Below are 22,294 nucleotides of genomic sequence, written 5' to 3' on the forward strand. Positions count from 1 at the left end.
GTTACTCTCTTTTGAGGGCGACGGTCACGATATAAACGCCTCACTTCTGGGCTATTGCCCTTTGCTACTCCATAAATGAGTTGCATATCTGCCAGCTCGTGGACAGGGTAATCTTCCATCGCGCAGGCGTGTACAGGTTAACACAATCAATTTTACTTAAACACCAACGTCTACACTTTTACACGACCTTAAATACCTGGACACAACCCTCTACCGTTGAACACAACATTTCCCATCCTGTTATACAGCAATTACACGTGTAACAGTAGAGCATCTGACTATGTATATCACTCACAAGTTGCGTAGATGCTTACTACAACTCAGCCATGCTAACTGAAGCCATTCCACAATAAACATACCTTCTGTAAGCCACTCGCAATTGGCACACAAGGGACGATAGTTCCGTAGGTATTCCTCCGTGTAGGTATTCCATACAGCTCTAAGGTATGTACATTAGAATGTCGAAAAAAGACTATCCTTTTTTTAAAATGTACTTTCAACGAGCTTCCTTTGAGAAAATTTCTCCGGCAATGATAAAATCAAAATGTAAGTGGTCTACACTAGGATAGTATTTTGGTATATTCACAATAGCAATGAAGTTTTTCATAGCTCAAGGAAAAGTTGAGGTTTGCCAACTCGAAGGAAGGGGAAAACGCCATCAAAAGTATTCCTGGGAGAAGATTCATCTAACGGATAAATCAAGTATACTATTCCAGCGCACTTCTTGGTATCGTTATGCAACGTGTACAACATCCCTTGTTTCTCCACTTTTGTTGCTTCTGTGCACAGAAGTACCATATTCCACGGAATTACATATTACGAGGAAGAAACCGTTTAATGCAGCTTACTTTTGCCCCATATCTATTCACACAATATTTGGAATCCCTGGGTCATGTGGAGAATTCCTTGTACACTCGTTCATCACATATGATCTTTGCATTTTTCGATGTTATATTTATTTACATGCCGCCTGACTGTCCTATGCACAGTCGTTTTAAACCTAATCTGGATCAAAGTTATTTTTCCTTTTTCACACACTCTTGGACAGGAAGCCGTTCATTTATCATCCGTTACCATTAGCCTAGAAGATATAAGTGTGATACGTTAAAGACTTCGTTCCATTTAAAATCTTCTTCCGAGACGTCATTATGTACTGGGAAAAAATAGATGAATCACACATGTGTATCTCTCTTTCTTTCGAATTCTGAGTGTTCTTCTAACTTGAACGATGCACTATTATTTTTTAATGTTAAATCTTGTACTTGATTGATCATTTCTTCATTCAACGTTTGATAAAATACTCAAAGGAATACTCCAGTTTCTTTGGAAGTCATCCTTGCATCGTCACTGTACACTAATCGAATCTACGACTAAAAACAATGGACATTCTTTTGCCCGACTTCAATCCGACGTTTTGTTCATGAGTTATGGCGGTTTATACATTTTTCCGACAAATTTTCGGGTGTTACACCCAGGTTGTTGTATAGTTTTTGTTTTATTTCGGTGTCAGGAATCACCTAACGACGTTTGTTATATTAATTAAGTTACACCCTATATATATACGGGCGCCATTTTATGTATTAAGAAAAACAAATTTGTTTAGTAACGTCAATAGCTAAACTATGTAAACGTATTTACTAGAGAAACACTTTTTAGTTCTTGTAATAATTTTCTCTCAAACAAACTGAAGGTAAATATATACCAATAAATCAATACAGCTATATTTTAGAAAATGAAATGAAATCTTTGAGTTTTACGTCCCACGGTTATGCCGGTTAGGCTGAAGGAGACGGTGATTATGAGAAATGAATGAAATGGTGGAACGAAGAAAGTGGGAGGAAACGGGAGAACCCCGAGAATATCCACGCACACGGCGTTTATCGACCACAAAGTTCACTTGGCGGGAGCAGGGTTTGAACCCGAGACCCCATGCACCAGGGGTGAACGCTCTACCACTGACCCACCGCGGCTCCAGCTATATTTTAGAAATACAATAGGCACTGATTTTTCGAAGACTGCTCTAATACATAGGAACAATCAAATTTGTAAATAGAGAGTTTTCTTTTTAAATAAAACAAACTGAATTGCTTAAACTGCGCTATATCGATTGGTTTCAGCATCTGATTTTTTAAAAATAAATAATTAGCAGCACGAAAAATTCCTATATTATCTTCGAAAATAGACCTACATGTTAATTGCTTTACTGGCTTTATACATTTTTTTTTTGAAAAAGTGATTGTAGGGGAAGATGGGGCTAGTTGCAACAATTTTCAGGTCTGTTTTTTTACTCGAAAATTATTATAGATATAAAAACTATATTGAGTGTACTAAAAGGTACATGCCTTAACTACATACCATAAAAAGAGAAGTGCAAAACATCGAACGGCAGTTTTGATAGCATCCACTTTTTGAACTAAGTCCGACTGTTGACACTTGCCCCACCCATGGGGTAAATTGCAACATCATCTGGGGTAAGTTGCAACAATCGGACTTGATTCAGAAATTTAATGCTATCAAATCTACAGCTTGAACATCGCTTCACTCATTTTCACTGTGGCAGTCAATGTCTATAAACTATACAGATGTAGTACGGATTTCTCTCGGAACACGACCAATGAGACCACTTCTCACAACATAAACACTGTACCTAGTCTTCTTCTGTATCCTGTTCTTCGTACGGTTCTTCAGAAACCAAACAGACGACTTGAGAATAAATTCTTCTCAGCTGATGATTTTACGTTTTCGGTTGCTTTTAGATGCTTCTTTTTCATTTCGAAAGTACTTTTTTCTAGAGTGTCTGTGAGAATAGCACATCTCTTCCTTTTCCGAGCTGTCAGTTTTCTAGTTCCAGATTTTGGATAGAACCATACATGTTCAGGAGATCATCTGAAGGATTCTACACTATCTTCTTAGATGCATTTGCAGGTGATCCATGAAGCTCACTTTGACCTGCAGTCTGAAGTTCTAACTGAGAAGATGAAAGGAAACAACTACTACTGGGCACTGCAAGCAATAAGCCATCACTGTTGTCCTATAATAATAATAATAATAATAATAATAATAATAATAATAATAATAATAATAATAATAATAATAATAATAATAATAATAATAATAATAATAATATTCGACAGGCCATCTGTCTATAATGACAATTTAAAACTTTATTTTTAAAGAAAGAAATGATTAAAAAGCATTCTATTAAGTATCTAAATCTCATATGTATTAATGTATGCAGGTTAATATCTGAGTAATAAAGCTATCATTATTAATTTCCTGTGTATAGTATCCTAATTTGTAGTTTGTCCAGTTTTTATATACGTGACGAATCACATTAGAAAGAAACTGATCAATTATATAATGACCTCTATAACTATATCTTAAAGTTAGAAATAATATACTTACAAGCAGAGCACATAAACAGGCAGAATCTTTATTAAGCCTATTACTAATATTACATATTAATATTAGCAATAATAATAATGATAACTAAATTCATGGCGCAACAGCCTTTAGAAGGCATGGACTTATGGCACTCATTTCTGTGGGGTAATGTGTTTATAGGTCTGCACGGGCTCGGGCTACTATGATAACCGTAATGGGGTTAGCCATACTGAGAGCTTTATACAGTTCTACCTGAGTTAGAGCGGCAACGCCGGAATCTGGTTACAATGAAGGATTTATGGTAGGGACAAGTAAACCCTTAGATCTTTACTTACTATATATATATATATATATATATATATACAAACATATATATATATATATATATATATATATATATATATATATATATATATATATATATATATATATATATATATATATATATATACATATATATATATATATATATATATATATATATATATATATATAGATAGATAGATAGATATAGATATAGATAGATAGATAGATATCGAGTGTTGCAAAATAAGTGTTACAACTCTTGAGAGGTGACTCCTGCCACTGAGACAAGAAAAAAAGTTCTCTTGAACTTACGTCTATCGGACATAGTTTCAGATCTACAAAGCGTGGAAAAATGAGTTTCGGACGCCAATAGTTCGGAAACTAACCAACATAAAGAGGGCGGGTAAAAAATTCACTGAAGAAGTCATACCTGCTCCATTGAATTTTGCATGTTTCACAATCCTACCATGCACGCGCAAGGGTTCCCCAAAGGAACGTAGGGAGTCCCGGATAATCTTCCAAGTGAAACTTGGTCTAAATGGATATGAATTGATAGGCTTGTACCAGGTAACAATAATTCGTTTGTATTAAGTCGATATCTGGAACAAATATAAAATGGCGGACACCATGCCCGTTGTGTGTGGTTGCATAATCGCCAGGTATGGATGCCGGACAACAGTGATGTTCTGAGTATTAAGTATAGCGAATTTGTACTCAAATGTTCTAGAAAGACATCTGCAGTGTCGGTAGAGCATAACAGTGAAGCAGGGTGATTCAAATGTGTGGAAACACTTTACGAAAAATCCCCAGAATGCACTCATACTCAGTAAACGTGAGTTCAAATCGTCGGAAATGTAAGGATTAGCGTCAAGAACATGAAAGCCATTGCCAATTCATCAATAATATTCCCTCAAACTGATGCAACGTGATGTGCACGGTTGCATACCAATAAGGATGCGATAACTGAAGCCAAGTTACTTTACATATATATGATTGTTATTAGTAAGAAGATAAATAAGAAAATAATCAGGCAGTATATTATAAGGAAAGAACATTAATGATCATAACGAAGGATTAGGTATAGAATGCACGATACGTATGATATAGTAATGGGCGTGAATGATGTGGCGAGATGCATACACAGGACAACACGTGGGTGATATTAGTTAGACAAATGAGCTTATCTTTAGCCTAGAGGCTGCTCTATTCAATGATGAAAATGAATGAGTCCCATGTTAGTAAATAATGGTAATCACTGTGCTGGAAATGATGGGTGAATGGGAGGAAGATGTTCATGAATGACGTAATCAGCGATGATAAGTAAAGAGGGATCTAACGGTGGTAGATTATAGGAGCGAAATTGGAGAATGATAGTAACGGTGAGGTGTTGGGTGAAGTGCTAAATAACGCATTGTATCCTGAAGTAAAGGATGTCGGTTTTCGAAACGTCTGGTGATATATGTTAGCCGAAGTTTTCCAAGAAAGTATTGTAAGGTCGGAAAGGTAATTTGGCGGAGTGTGCAATTAAAACAGTTATCGTGGAATATGAAAAGAACACGAGAAGCTGACTTCCAATACGAGGCCGAAACGTGTAAGTAGCCAGTAATGAAATTTAATGCATAAATGATATATTTACTCTTAAAACAATTCTAAGCGATATAGCCCAAGGCTTATCCTATGTCTGGCGTGTTATTTCAAATCATTTTGCTAATATGATAATCTTTGTAAGTCAAACAAAATATCTATTATTATTTTAAACTCTGTTAAACTAACCTTTGTGACACACAGAGTTTGACCCTGGTTTAGCAGATACACAGTAGTGACCAACAGATTCCCTTTTGTTGTATGTATACCTTATGTAAATAAACTATCATCATCATTATATATTTTCTCTCTTATTCCATTTTGCAATTGTTAAATAAGATTAACAAAAGGTTGTAAGAACTAATAGCGTTATATTAACAAAGGTTCACCAAGTAGTTTATAAAATAATATCGTCCTTATTTGTAATGGAATTGCAGGGGCTTATCGCCCAGCCTTGTTAGGAAGAAGAAGCATATACAGTTTATTGCATTGCAGATAGCATACCCTACAGGGAAATAAAATCATAGGTCACACTCTATCACTGTACTACCAAACCAAACTAGTAATATTCCAAGACAAGAACCATTGTCTTGTTCTAAAAATAACACTAGACTAGTAAGTGATAACACAATACGTGTACAGAAACCAATACATAGTCATTCAGGGTATAGCCAGCAAGTTTTTCTAGAGGGCCTTCATTTTTACAAACTAAAAACAAATCAAAAGTTTCTTTCAAGATTATGAAAGAATTAATAACACATAGATACATATGTATTTCAGAAGTACATATTATTATTATTATTATTATTATTGTTATTAATATTTAGTAGTAGTAGTAGTAGTAGTAGTATAGTAGTAGTAGTAGAAGTAGTATATTTCATATATGCTACATTTCTAAGACTTGAGTCTTGATAGTACGTGAAGTTTAAATCAAAGGTTATGTTACGGACGGCAAATGATGGCTTAACACCAAAAACATATTCTGGCCGGGACCGGAGGTAAGTCTGTTTTATGTTTATTAAACGTGTTTAATAATTACAGCAAATGAAATATGTTTATAATAGAATGTGAAAGAATACAGTTTTAAAAGAATTAAACTACGTCAACATGTTAAAATAATTAAAAGAACCTAATTAATCAGCCACTTTGTACTCTCGTTTGCTTAACTGGATGAACCGAGGCCTAAAGGAAAAAGAGTTTTCTGCCCAAATCTCATAAGCAGTGGGATATTTTAATATTATAGAAACTGACCCTCCTTTCGCTTAGAAGTGTAATTTTCAAGACGCTGAAACATATAGTATTTTATTACTTTTAGTTAAAAGTTCAAATGCCGAGTTTCACGCATCTAGCTTAAACAAATCCTTCCTTAATTTATTTACATATTTTCTGAGTAAGTAATGGGGAAATCGAACATAAAAAAATGTGCTCCCTTTGCTCTTTCCCTTTTATGTGTTCAATTTTTAATTTTCAATTTTCAGTTTTTTTTTTTAATAGGAAAGCTTATATGCCAAGTTTTATTTTACTAGCTTTAGAAACTTGCGAGATACACTACCCTTTAAAAAAATCTTACCCCACCCTTTTTACGATACTTATTTCCAAAAATTCTTTCTTATGTACTGCTTTTATAAGAAAATTATATTTTATAACTAAAATTTATCGACTCTACTTGTAGTAGTTTGCCCAAAAATCACTCATCTTTACTCTTTTATATAAGAGTACAGAAGATAAATACAGTCAAACAAATGGACTTCCATGAACAGTTTCCGATTTCTTATAACTAACTTATTCGTACATTTCCCACAAGCTGTGGTTTTAAATTTACGCTCTGTCAAGGTCCAGGTTTCAAAAAGGAAGTAACTGGAAATACAATAATATTATGTATTTATGTACATGTGTAATATGTATAAATTTATTGTCTTATTGAAGCTTTCGTAATCTGAAAATAAACTTTTGATTTGCTTTTAATATATAAAAATCAAGCTCCCCTAGAAAAAATTGCAGGCTACACGCCTAAATGACTATGTAGTAATTTCTGCAAAAATGGCACAGGACCTAAAATTTAGGTCTAGTGCCTATATTTTTAGGACTTGTGCCGTTTAGAACTTATGAATGTCACCCAATGTATTGCATAATAAATGTTCTTTGTTCAATTTTAAATCTACTGCGTTCTTTACCTGTATGTATACCGTTGGTATTTAATGTTCACTCGTGAAATGTCTAGTGAGCTTTTGTCTTAATTAAGTAAACTTTGGTGGATTTTTGTCTTACTCTTAATAAAATTCGCTCCACACAGTATATATTGAAATTCTGAATGTTTTCTTGCTTTCAGAAGTCTGGTAAAATATGCTTTTTAAACATTTTTTCAATTTTTTATTTATTTATTTTTGTTTTAGGAATTTGTCTTGGGATTCTCGTATCTCCATTCGAAAGAAACGAATTTCTTAACTAATTATGTAATTAATTCTTAGAATGAAATAAGTTGTATTATGTAATTCACGTATAAGTGCAGAACAGATAGTGATAATAATAATCTTAGTAGTACAAATATAGCTGTTATTGTTGGAATTAGCTACGTTCGTGACATTATTGCCAACTAGTTGCTGCATCGTCGCAATTTCGTGGGGTGGTGGCGAATTTCAGAACTAAAGCAAGTGAATGAAAAAGGCACAAGACCTAAACGGCACAAGTCCTAAAAGGCAGAAGTCCTAAACGCCAGAAGTCCTAAAAATCATATCGCGGCACAAGTCCTAAACGGCAGAAATCCTAAAAATCATACCGTGCCACAAGTTCTAAACTGCAGAAGTACTAAAATTCAGGTCTAGTGCCTATATTTTTAGGAGTTCTGCCGTTTAGGACTTCTGGATGACACCCGACACATCATGCTGCCTCAGTGATGGTTTGGTGGGGAGTGAGCTACTCAAGCACAACCCAGCTGTATTTTTGCGAACAAGGTGTTAAAACATCTGCCAAGGTATACCAGGACACAGTGCTAACACCTATAGTGTAACCACTATCTGCTACCATGTTCCCTGGAGAAAGGTGGACCTTTCAACAGGATTCCGCTCCAGGCCACACAGCGAAACCAACTTAGGACTGGCTGGCGCGGAACGTCCCTCACTTCATTTCTACCACTGATTGGCCTTCTAGCAGCCCGGATCTTAACCCGTTGGACTACAAACTTTGGGCAGTACTTCAGGCAAAGGTCTGCCATAAACGGCATCCATCTGTCGACAGTCAGAAACAATCTTGGCCCGAGCAGTGAACAATTTTCCCATGGACAGTTTTGGGTAAGTTACATGTAAAAATGTAACGCGTTACAAGTTACTTTACTTTTTCCTAAAATGTAACGCGTTACTTGCCCCCAAAAAGTAACTGTTACTTTACTTCGAAAGTAACGCGTTACTTTTAGGTCTGAAACTTAGAATATGTGAACAAATGTTATCACTTCAATTTTCCGTACTACTATTACTATCGCTTTTATTATTATTATTATTATTATTATTATTATTATTATTATTATTATTATTATTATTATTATTATTATTATTATTATTATTATTATTATTGCCCTTTCTGAATTACTTTATGTAAATGCAAGGACACATTTTTACTTGACAGCTATAAGTTATGAATATTTTCATATAAGGTAACATTGGCTAAAATGCCATACTGCGTTACTCGTAGGGATGGGCTAGGGTAACCAGACGTACTGATTTTCGCAGTACAGTACTGTTTTTCAAAGAGCTGTCCTGTGTGTTGCGAAGATGTCTAGGAAATCGAGAAATATCCTTCTTCTTTAAAATGTCCTGCGAAATGTCCAGAGTTAATTTATTTGCAATATCTTAATGTTTCATTCTTTATTCACAATATTTTGAATCAAACACACTCTTTTCCTGAATGATGAACCGCTGTGTTTTTTAACACTCCTCAGAAGACTAGGGATGGAGAACAATCAACAAACCATTTTTTACAATACATCGCTTTTACTGAGAAGGCCTTGTTGAGATATCGGTAAAGTAGGAAAGGTTTCTTATTGAACTTATGACAGTGATGCTAACCAAGTTAAATAGAAGTTCCTTTGTGCCGGTCTAAATTTTCTTTCATTTCTTAAAATAATACCACGCTTCGAAATTTTTTATTATTATTATTATTATTATTATTATTATTATTATTATTATTATTATTATTATTATTATTATTATTATTATTATTTAGCCCAACACGAACTTTGACTTACGTTCATAAAATAAACCAATTTGTTATTCATCAAAGCATTTGGAGTTGTGTTTAATTCCTTTAATAATTTTGTTCAGTGCTTCTTCTTAACAAAAATGTTCATTAACTTAAGGTTAACATTAATTGAAATAATGATATGCGTATTGCCGACGCAGTAAGATATCATATACAGTACTATTATACTTGTGTCCTACTTTTCGATTGTTAGAATGTGGTCATCCTACAATGGGCACGAGTGAGTACGAGCGAGTATTCTTTGAAACTCGATTCGACTAAAAACAGACATCTTTGAACGCGATTCGAAAAATTTCCTCCAACTCGACTCGAATTCGGGTCGAGTCGAACCAAATCTGGTTTGTAGTTTCGAGTATTCTCTTCAAGTATCTTGCATAGACAATATAGGTTATCAATGATACTAGTACTACTACTAGTACAACTTTTATTATTATTATTAATAATAATAAATAATAATTATAATTATAATTATAACAACACTGTGTTTAAACATGAAAGAAACGCGGTCTGTGTTTGAATACTAAAAAACTAGTTGATTGCTAACCTCGGTAGTCGTGAATTCTAGGAGTCAAGGATATTGTTCACGAGCTTGTGAATTTGGGTTGAGGGTTTAGGTTGAGTATTCGGGCTCGAGCCAAACATTGTTAAAAGTTATAGGGCACTGGCCAAATATCTTCAAAACTGTTCGGCCCGGGTTTACAATTGTAAACAACTTGAGCAGCTGGGCTCACAGCTCACTCACTATGGACCCGAACCGAGAAGTGAGCCGAGCCAACAGCTCACCGAACCGTGTCAGCAAGAGCCTTCGGCCCAGATGAGCCGAACCGAGCAGATGGTTCATCCAACCAAGCCAGCTCGAGCCGATGGTTCACCCCGAGCGAGCCGGCTCGAGCCATCGGCTCAGTTATTACTTCCCAACTGAGCTTCTTATTAAAAAAGTCTCTTGTGGTCTCGATATCGAGACGAGAAGACATGCGAGCATGTTTCCTCTAGTGAGCAACATTAAAAGTATTCCATATTACTACTTAGCTTACATTTCTCATGGCTTTCGCTTTCTAGTGGAATCAGGCCATGATTTCAAAACGAGTTAAAACGTAATAATAATAATAATGATAATAATAATAATAATAATAATAATAATAATAATAATAATAATAATAATAATAATAATAAATATAAGTATTCCATACATATAGAAATGCTTTTGACCAAGCACACAAGAAATTATATTTTGTCCATTTAGCACTATCATTCTTTTGTCACTCACAATTATTAATATTCATATAGTAAATATCTTATAATTCTTATATTTTAAAATCAATTGACAGGTCTCTGATTGCTTTTATGAGAAATAAATATTTGGTTTTATAGATACTACGCAGTGGGGATGATCGTGCGTTGTTTCGGTCCTATGCCGTTTCGGTCCTGCGCCGTGTCGATCCTGTGCCGTGTCGATCCTGTGCCGTGTCGATCCTGTGCCGTTTCGTTCCTATGCCGTGTCGATCCTGTGCCGTTTCGGTCCTATGCCGTGTCGATCCTGTGCCGTGTCGATCCTATGCCGTGTCGGCTCTATGCCGTTTCGATCGTACGTATTCTATGCATATAACTTGCACAGGCATAGAATCGACAGGAGTTTATAATTTGTAAGAGCAAAGATTAAACAGATAATAAAAATATTATTTTTTTAGGCACATGATTAAAAGTTAAATTATTTCAGAGCAGCGGCGTGAGAGCAAAACGGCACAGGATCGACACGGCATAGGATCGACACGGCATAGGACCGAAACGGCACAGGATCGACACGGCACAGGACCGAAACAGGTTTCTGAGCTGAATTGTCGGTCGTATGCCGTGTCGATCCTGTGCCGTGTCGATCCTGTGCCGCATCCCCGAGTATTGTACTGTATGGGTCAGAAACATTGACATTACGCAAAAGGGATGAAAAACAACTGGAAGCTTTCGAAACGTGGGTGTGGAGGAGATTGTAGAGAATTAGCTGGATCAAGCGCAAAACAAATCAGATAGTAGGAGAGAGAAGTACAATTTTAGATATTATTAAGAAGAGGAAGAGAAGCTGGTTGGCACATTAGGTATGAAGGAACTGGACGTTCTAGAGAGTATAGTGGCAGGAAAGAGAGAAAGGGGCGAAGGAGACTACACTTAATGGACGATATAAAAACAGAGAGATCTTACATGAAGACGGAGAGGTTAGCGGAAGACTGTGGAGCATGGAAGCTTCTCAGTTGAGCAAGTGACCTGCCAATAAGGCAGAATATCTGATAATGATGACATATAAAGAAAAACTTTATACCGATGTTATTAGAGATAAAGAGATAAACCGGATATATAGCATGTGATATAAGACGTGAATTATGGTGTAACGGAAAAAGAACAAAAAGAGAAAATTACATATAGACTACTCATGCTCGCAATTATTTTTTTTTAATTAAGTGAATCATACATTATTTAAAATGGAAGATCATTTTCCTTGCAAATCTTTTACCTTCTGATTGAAATCTGGAATGCTGCTCACAATTCTCTCTGAATAGAAAGCATCGTCACTGCAACTATTTCCTATTTTATTTTCTTTAGGATACAGAAACCTCTCTCTTCCGACAATCGGCTTTTTGTTAGCATTTTTAAAATACGATTATTATTATTATTATTATTATTATTATTATTATTATTATTATTATTATTGTTATTATTATTATTATTATTATTATTATTATTATTATTATTATTATTATTATTATTATTATTATTATTATTATTATTATTAGGTATTCTGCATTTCGGCAGGTTCTGAGACTAATGAGGATTTTTTTCAATTTTAGATTTGGGCCTGGAAATGTTTATTCCACTTTTGTCGATCTGCAGCTTCCCCTTTTAACTCCCAATATTTTCTCCTATCTTTCAAATCATCGATCACTTGTATTCTTCTTCTTCCTATTCATCGCTTCCCTTTCATCTTTCCTTCTATGACGATATGAAGAAGACAATTTCTTTGCAAGATGTGTCCAATCCAGTTGGTCTTTGTATGAAGGATGGTGGCTAGAAGCGTCCTCTTCTCTCCTACTCGTTTTAAAACATCTTCGTTTGCTATTCTTTCTGTCCATTTTATATCCTCCATCTTCCTCCAACACCACATTTCGAAGCTTCCTAAATATTTCTTCTCTAACTTCCGTAATGTTCAAGTCTCTGAACCATAGTGTCCAATACTCCATATATAGCACTTGTCCAATTTCTTCCTTATACCAATATTAAGGTTGTTAAGAGTGATCTCTTTTTGTTGAATGCTTCTTTGGCTATGGCAATTCTCGACCTGATTTCTCCTGTGCAGTGCGCATCTTTGGTCAAAATGCTTCCTAGATATTTGAAATGATCGACCTCTTCAAGTACTCTTTGTTCTACTCTGACCCGTAAGGGCGCATTTTCATGGGTTATTCTCATGACTTTCGACTTCTCGATGTTAATTTCCATTCCATACAGTTTTCCGGTGTCAACTATTTTGTCAATCATCTCCTGTAGTCCTCCTTCGGTTTTAGCTATTATAACCATATAATCTGTATACCTGATCTTGTTAATGATCTGTCTTCTGTGACGCTGAATCCAAAAATATGGTTACATTGCTCTTTATTGAAGGAATTGAGAAGGCTATTTTGGATTAATATGCATTATAAAAGACATTTTCTCTCTCTTGACTTGCTACAAGCTAGCAACAGAAACAGGAAATACGTAAAACTTTCTGAAAGTGACTAATGTTGCTTTTGCTGCGCAATTTTGTAGGAAGTTTACTTGTCGAAGATTACTCATAAGTCATCCTACAGGATACATAATCATGATTTTGGCAACGTGACACCGCATTAATATGTTGAAATTGGTTATATAGATATGAATCTGTAGATAAGTCTAGAGATCACGCTATTGAATTCTTCCGGCTGTGACAGTACACGTATGTACATGTGTGTCACGCCACGTATTTTGGGTGCGGCAGTCTCTAAGAGCCAATCAAAATGCAAAAGAGCAATAAGTTTCCATATTTGTGGAGATGATAAAACGGATGTATTGACGGATGTGAGGCTTGGGTGTGACCCTCGAAGAATAATATAAAAGAACCTCAAGGTCTCGAACGGTGGCTCAGAGGTTGAGAAGTTCAGCAGTTCCGGTGCAGAGGTTCGAGACGTCGGTTGTGACCAGACAGAATCATCGTCAAAGTTTCTAAGAGTTACAAGAATACTATCATAAGGTATGTATAATCTCTTGTTGCATCATAAAATTCAAATTTAGAGATGTCATGCGGTACTTCAAAATGATGTGTGTACCTACCATAAAACTTTCAAGATTAAGAACTGTTGTCACATACTTGTATTTCATCTTCCATCTCCAATAACTAAAATATTTCAATATCTAGCCTGCTAATCGAACTAAATTAAGGTATCAATCTATCAAATGAACTATCAGATATTCCATTACTTTTGTTGAATCACTAAATTAAATATTGTTGTATATTACCATTTTAGTTATGTAATAAACTTACCTTTTATAAATAATGTTGTCATTCCCCTAGATTAAACCACTTTTCCCATGAAAATCATGGTGTAATTTAAGTATATTTCTTTGTGACATCCGCTACAGAATTAGCGTGAGCAGATCTCTACATTATGGTGGAATAAATCAAGCTAAATAATTAAAAAGAGTCTGCACATCGTCACACTTCCAATCTTGAAATCTCCAGTTCCCATTAATGCTTCCTTCATTAAACATTCACTGTAAATGTTGAATAATTGGGGCGACAAACTGCATCCTTGTCTGAGTCCTCGTCCAATCTCCATACTAAGGTTTCTCTTTCATTCAAGCGCATCTTTACTCATTGTCCTATGTACAGGTTTTGAATGAGTTGTCGATCTCACCAGTTGACTCTGATTTTTTAAAGTATTTTCAGAAGTTTCGTCCAATTTACTCGGTCGAAAGCTTTTCGCCAGTCGATAAAGCACAAACACAACTCTTCCGTTACATCAAAAATTATTTTTGATATAATTCTCATCAATCCAATAGCATCTCTGGTGCCTTTTCCTTTCCGGAATCCAAATTGATCTTCTAACCTCTCATCTATCTTGCTTTCCAGCCGCCTGTTCAGTATGCGTGCAATGATCTTTCCAGTGTGGGGAATCAGGCTAATGGTTCTGTGATCGCTGCACATCTTTGCTTGCTTTTTCTTGGACAATGTAATCATTGTAACATCAAGAATATCCTTTGGCCATTCTCCACTCAGATAGATCTTGTTAATAAGTGAGGTCAGTACTTTCATTGTATTGTCTCCTAATTCCTTGAGCAAATCTACTGGTATGTCGTCGTCTCCAGTGGCCTTTCTCCTTCGCATGTCTTTGATTGCTTGTACTACTTCACTTTTCAATATATTGGGTCCTTTTTTATCATCATATACCTCTTTCTCTTCTTCGATTGCAATATCTTTGGGGCGGTTCTTCTGATCATACAGATCTTTCACCCCAAATTCTAAGGATTCTTTGATGGCCAGTGGTTACATTACCTTGTTGATCTTTGATGCCGAAAGTTCGTACACTTTTATTATCTCTTCCTCCTAATTCTTGTGCTTTCTGGTACATGAGATCATATCTGCCGCGCCGTTGAAGTTCCATTATTTCTTCACATATCTGCTCCATGCACTTTTCTTTGGTTTTGTCCGTTTCTCTTCTCAATTCATTATTCAGCCTTCTATATTAATTGATGTCCGTGTTTTTTGCTCTTCTGCGTTCGTCCATTTCCTTAAGCATTGCTTCAGTTATATATGGTTTTCTCGGTGCTCTTTCCATCCTACCAATGTTATTGTGGAGTGTGTCAAGTAGAATCTGTTTAACTTTTAACCAACATTTATCTATATTGTCAACCATATCTCCCATTGCGCAAATTTTTTCTTCAATCTCTTCTTTCACATCATCGTCGATATTTCTTACTCGCTCTAAGTTCTATTTTCGATTTCTCCTCCCATTTTTCTTGATCGATTTTAACCAGGTTTGCACTTCCACCACCAGTAAATTGTGATCCGAATCACTGTCCACTCCTGGCAATGTCTTTAGGTCTCGTACACTATTCCTGAAACGTTGCTTCACAAGAATATAATCGATTTGGTAGCGTTTCGTATCTCCTGGACTTTTCCACGGGTACAGCTTGGTTTTTCTTTTCTTAAACCACGTGTTCATGACCACCAGATCATGTTGCCTACAGAAATCGATAAGCATTTGACCTCGTTCGTTTCTTCTACCTAGTCCAAACGGTCCCACTACCTTATTCGCAGCTCCTTCTACTACTACGCTGTTGAAGTCTCCCCTTACTACGGCGTTGACCTTACCTCTTCCTTCCTGATGCAATATGTCACTGATCTGATCATACATTACTTCTACTTCATTATCATCATGGTCGGTTGTTGGCATATACACTTTACAATTATCACAATATCCACTGGTTTTGCATGCAGTTTTACAAACATCAAGCGTTGACTGCAGTATTCCACTTCGGTTACACTTCTTGCTACTTCATTCTTCATTGCTATCGCGACACCATTCTCGGCCTTATCGCCACCCGAATAGTATATTCTGTATATACAGAACAGAAATATGAATATAGGGGATAAAAATTCAATTTTCAGTGACCATGTATTTTTGTCCGCTGCTCTACTGTAAAGCATGAAATCTAAGAGTTTTTCCTTCGAAAATAAAAACTCTTATAATTGATTGGTTAGTCGAAGTATACAGCGCCATTTTGTAGTGAGTAGCAGCACTAGAGCATGTTGTGTAAAAGTTCTGCTGTTTGATTGCCTGTATGGAAGCTTCGAGTAGTTTCGAGTACGTTCTACGCTTCGAGGATTCAGGGTATAAGCATGAGAGACAACCGAGATTTGGACAGTTCTAAATTTTGAGTTCGGAATGATAAATGTGGTCTGAAACGCGAAATAAATTGCGACTACTGTGTTTTGTGACTGTAGTTGCTTAGTGAAAATGCAACAGCATGCTTAATTGCGAGTATATAAAACCAGTGAACTCTGTTTATTCAAAACTTTGGTTTGTAATGATATATCAATTAGGATTATTTTGACTTGAAGTTACGTGCCTTTCGTGTGGATATGTATAAATATGGAAATGAAACAAAAGATACGTGCCCAAAAAAACATGTCTGGAAGAAACACTGACCTCAATCGTCTGGCAAAAATCGACACTTAAAGTGGTTGTCTTTGGTTCTGGATGAGTCAACAGATGTTTCAGAAACTGCTGAAGTGTTACTTTTATTCGAAGAATAGATAAAAATTATAAAGTGTATAAAGAGCATCTTTATATTTACAGCATTCACGGCACGATCATAGGGGAAGATATTTTTGGATCAAATCAAAAGATCCCATATATATCCAATATATTTTCTTGCATCTGGAGAATTACATACATTGTAGACAAACTCAAACTATCAGTAAACACAGTTTGATGTGCTTATTCCCTAAAAAAAAGACACGAAAACTCGATTTAGGGGTCGTTCAAAAATTTTATGGCCCTTGATCCAAAAATACATCAAAAGATCCAATATATTCTAAACAAAAAATTTCTTGTAAGCCGTATATTTGGAGAACTATATATAGTGTAGCCAAACCCGAAGTATCAGTTAACTCTGTATGTGCTTATTCTGTAGAAAATACGAAAACTCGATTTAGAGGCCGTTAAAAACTTTTGTGGCTCCTGATTCAAAAACAAATTATTGGCCAAAATCGGAATCTCTTGATGCATTTTTCGATCATTCCTAAAATTCTTGGCCAAGATCGCAATCTTTTGATCCATTTCTTTTTAATCATTCCTAAAATTCTTGTTAAAGGATTTGAAAATGCTGCTCAGAAAAACAATCTAAAAACAAATTTGAGTTTATTGATACTGATGATGGCAAAGACGTGTGTAGAAAAAAGGTATCGTTGCTCTTATATCAGTGGTTCAAACCCATGAAGCATACATTGCATCATTTATCAATAGTCTGTCCGGAAAATGATTGAACATGTCAGAAGTTCTAAAGCCAGGCATGTCAGCTATTAATTACATCAGATCACGTGCTCTCAATCATCATCAATTCCGCGTGTTTATTAAAGAGATACTTACCATATTATACTGAAGTACACTAGTTTAGCTGCGGAAAAGTTTTAATGCGATTTTTTGCACTGCGAAAAATAATCTAAATTTAACTGAATCAAACGAATCGTCTTCTGGCTGAGTTACACAAAAATGAGTGGTTATGAAAGCATTTTCTACAAATTTAAATAAAACATATTAATAATGTGAATTTAAAATTATTTGAAAGGAGTAAACAGATTCTGCCTCATTTATACACTCACATTAACTCTTAAAATCATAAGGTGAGTCTATTGGACACATCTCGGAAATTAAATCAATTTCAGTAGTTTACTATAAGCATTATAGATGCCACCGTCAATATATGACCCCTTTGTTTACTGTCATCGACGAATAAACAAGCAGCCCGGATGCATGTGGAAGGTTTACTAGCTAAAAATAAGCCTAAAATTCAAAGTAGTGAAGAAAAACAAGTTGAGTCCAAAGGACTCACCTCATCATTTTGTGTTACAAAAAAAAAAAAAAGGCTTATCATTTTAAGGGTTAAGTTCTTTCGACAAAAGGTTGTTTTGCTTCAATATCAATTAAAGAAATGTTCCATGCAATTTAAGATACGGCTAACGTTCGGTCAGCAAACAGAATCCACATCCGTAAGATTTTGCAACTGAAACTTCTGCTTTAAAAATAAATTTTGAGTCGTCTCGTTCTTTTAAATTTTGGTGAAATTACAGACGACATTTTCAAAATTCTTGTAACACCTACCTCAGAACTTCAAATGGAAATGATTTATTAGCGGTGTAGCGTTATTTTTTTAAAATAAATTCATCATTACTGAAGTTTTATTAGGGTCTTCCACTAACATAGTTTGATTAGTTGAATAAATTTGTTTGTTTCATTCTTTCCACGTCCGAAAATAATTACGACGGGTATCCAATAAGTTATCCTCCTAGAGAGGAAGGAATGCAGATAGGCTCACCTGGTCATCACTGTTTTTCAATGTAATCCCCATGGAGATCTATGCAGCGATATCTCAGAGAAAAAATGTCTTTGTCATGACCTGCAAACCACTGGGAAACAATCTGTTGGACCTCGTTGTTCGTCGAAAACTGTTGTCTCCACAGGTGTTTCTTCAGGTCACGAAAGAAGAAATAGTCACTAGTGAAAAACTTGATGACCGAGCGGTGCTCCAGCTTCTCAAATCCATTGATCGCGGCGTCACACCAACATTCGCCATGCAGCGTAACGCAAACGTTCCGCCCAAGGTCATTGCGTAGCTCCGACTGACCATAAATTGCGCAGCGGGGTTTCCCACAATGGCTTTGGCTTGCGTGTCAGTCATCACTATAGTCCGCCCTTCCCTTCCTGTCTATGTAGATAATTTATCGGACGTCCCTCGTATATGTGTGAAGAAAACATTCTCCAAAATTAAATATACGAACAATATTTACAGATCCATGTTAACTCATGTGCATTTAAAGTTGCTGCTGAAAATTTCCAGTAATAAACTTGATCCACAACTGTAAGCAATTATCAGTGGAAAGTTACAGATACATATATCTTATTGATCATCATTATAATGTTTAATTTCATTTTGTGAATTACCTATGTATGTCACTTATTATAAGTTTTTAGGATCAATCTCATATCTTTAATATGAGCTCCTTCGTGGCTGAGCGGTTAGCGTACGCGCCTTTGGCGTGGGAGACCCGAGTTCAATTCCCGGCACGAGCTCACGTGGTTTGGATTCCACATTAATCAGTAGGTTCACGTCTCATATAGCCTCGCTGCTGAACGGGACGTAAAACTCAAAATCAACTCAGGTAAAATGTTCAATAGCTTCTGAGCTTCTTACCTATGTCAGTTATCGCTTCTTAATTTGTCGCATATATATTTTTTTTCACACGCTACCCTAGCCAACTGTTTTGACACAAGGTGAGATTAAATTTACATCGAAGTTGCAGTACCCGAGTGTGACGTAATGTCACGTGGTATTATCATGGGACAAAGATGGAACAAAACGAGCCCTACGGGGTTTCTAACACCCTTCGCTCGCTGACGTTCGCTCACCCATGTTTTATAGCCTAACTAAATCCCCTTTTCATCAATAAAGTTGTGTGTGCAAAGTGGATTAATTACCACATGACATTACGTCACGACCGGATGGTGTAACTTCAATGTAAATTTAACTACACCCCAAGGAAAGCGTATGCATACCTTTTCCTCTTCCGATGCCTCTGGCACCTTTTCTCAATCTAACTCCTCACTACCCCTACAACTCCACGCTTCACGAAGGCCCCACTTCTTACTCTCCTGTTGGTTTATAACGTCATTGTTTATAAGGGCTATTAGAAATCTCTAAGTAATTGGTGGAAAAGCACAATTTATGTATTATATATTACGCACAAGGGTAAATAAGTATTATTTTCATCTTATTTTAAAGATAAAACTGTTGTGAAAATAAAAAAAATAAGAAAAACTTTCCCTGGGCCGGGTTTGAACCCACGCCAAAAGCGATTTTCATTATTAGCCCGCTCGCTAACATGCTCGGCTACGAGGACCAATATCATCTAACCTTTGAGGTGTGCTATATGTATACTACGTTGTGAGAAATGGATAACTCCAACCAATTAGAATCGTGTGTTTATCTCCTATGGCTAGGGTCAAGCGTGATTACAATATATGTTAATTTGTCGTATAAAACCATTTGGTTATTATTTTCTATGATTTATTTAATAAAATGTTGTAGTTTAGCAACCCCTTCTTTAGAGTACGTACAGGAACTAAAAGGTACGAGTGGAGGTAATGAAATCAATGTTAGTTACAGATATAAAAATTGTTTAATTTGTATCTGTAGTATTCATAGTGAATAGCTTCAATGGTTATTATTCAGAACTATTTGATGCATAGATCGGTACTTACAGTTGCTTGCACAGAAGAAATACATGAAAAAGTTTTCTCAGGATTAAAAATAATCAAAACAAGGCTATGAACTTTCATAGGAAAAGATTTTTGTTGGTTTTTAATGCAGAATTAAGAACCATGAATATTCTATTATTATTATTATTATTATTATTATTATTATTATTATTATTATTATTATATTATAATTATGTTATTCAACAAGCCGGAACTTCAACAAACATGAATCAAAAAGTGCTTCTTTCTTGAATTAATGGAGACACTTCGCGTAGATAACGTTACGTGATACTTTAAGTAAGCGATGTTAGTTATCTGTTTCGTACTATATAGTAGGCATGTCTACAAAATAAGTGTAATAGGTGGTCCATCGCGGGCAGAGGGAATTTGTTATTGCTTTTTTGGTCACACTGTTGTGTAGCTTAGTTCCTACCTTTTCCAGCAAGCCCAATCACGCATCAGTACATCCAAAATGGTGGCCACAGTAACGTCTCCCATCAAAGATGTCGATAAAATCTGCCGTTAATTGCGAGATTCGTAGCGTTATCCGTTATCTCGTTGTGAAGGGAAAATCTTCGTGTGAAGTTTTTAACGAGATCAAATCAGTATATGGCGAAGGCATTATGAATCGTACGTTGTGTTTAAGTGGTGTCGTTAATTTAAAAACGGTCATAGGGATGTGCACGACGAGCAAAGGAGTGGAATAAAATCGATTTTGACTGATATACGTATTCTCCTGACCTGGCGCCTTCAAACTATCATCTGTTCACCTCCTAGAAAATGTATACTGGTGGGGAAAAATTTCAACTGAAGAGGAAATTAAGGTGGAGATGAAGAATTGGACAAAAGAGGTGACGGCAGACTTCTTTGACCAATGCATAAAAAATTAATCCCTCATCTAAGTGTATCGACAGAGATGGCGACGACGTAGAAAAATTATTCATATATGTACTGATGTAAGCATGTAAGTTTTGTTTTAAATATTTTTTGAAACGAACTAAAATCTAGTACACTTATTTTCTGGACCTGCCTCGTATATATGCAGTATTTCCATGTTCTACTCTAAACCAAGTAATATTTTTGAAGTAATAGAACGATGTTATAAGTTAGTTGATTATTTTAAAATCTTATCTGTATCATTTTTTTTATATCAAACCCAAGAAAGACGGAATTTACGTTTCTGTCGTTGTATAGTAACAACGATATCATGTGAGTTAATTACTTGTGTTACATTGTATGTAGATATTTTTGACACTGCAATTGCGGAATTCCATTAATATATATTTAAATAGATTAATAAGTAGGTACACTCGTGTCCAAAATTATTGTCGCATGTCTATAAATATGTTATTCTACGAATATAATTTGATAACGAATTCGCCCGGTATTTCTTATAATGTTAGTAATGTGTATAGTAGGGTGTATCGAAAAAAACTTTTTTTCGAAATCCGGTTACGGCTAGTGCGGATTTTTGGCCAAATGGCATCAATAAAACATGTAAAAAATCTCAACTCGATCAGACAACTCCTTCTGCTGCCGAGTAGAGCCCAAATATTAGAAAAATCAACAAAAGATTCACTTTCCAACTGATTTTCCAAAAAATATTTTTTTAAATATTTCCTATATTTTTCGGTCTTTTAAATTATTGAAATAACATTGGAAAGGAGAAATAAATACACAAAACAAATTTATTACGGTTATTTCTGTACACCGGCGTATCGTACAATTAACTT

At 35.5% G+C, this 22,294-nt stretch overlaps 1 protein-coding gene across 1 annotated transcript in view; it reads right to left on the reverse strand.

Moving 5' to 3' along the window:
* LOC145673508 (uncharacterized) overlaps positions 1-22,294 on the reverse strand; it is a 293,832-nt gene that overhangs the window by 176,273 nt on the left and 95,265 nt on the right. The gene's annotated exons all lie outside the window — the stretch shown is intronic.

This window comes from Thermobia domestica, chromosome 16, assembly GCF_964235325.1.
Source record: "Thermobia domestica chromosome 16, izTheDome1.hap1.1, whole genome shotgun sequence".
NCBI classification, from domain to species: domain Eukaryota; kingdom Metazoa; phylum Arthropoda; class Insecta; order Zygentoma; family Lepismatidae; genus Thermobia; species Thermobia domestica.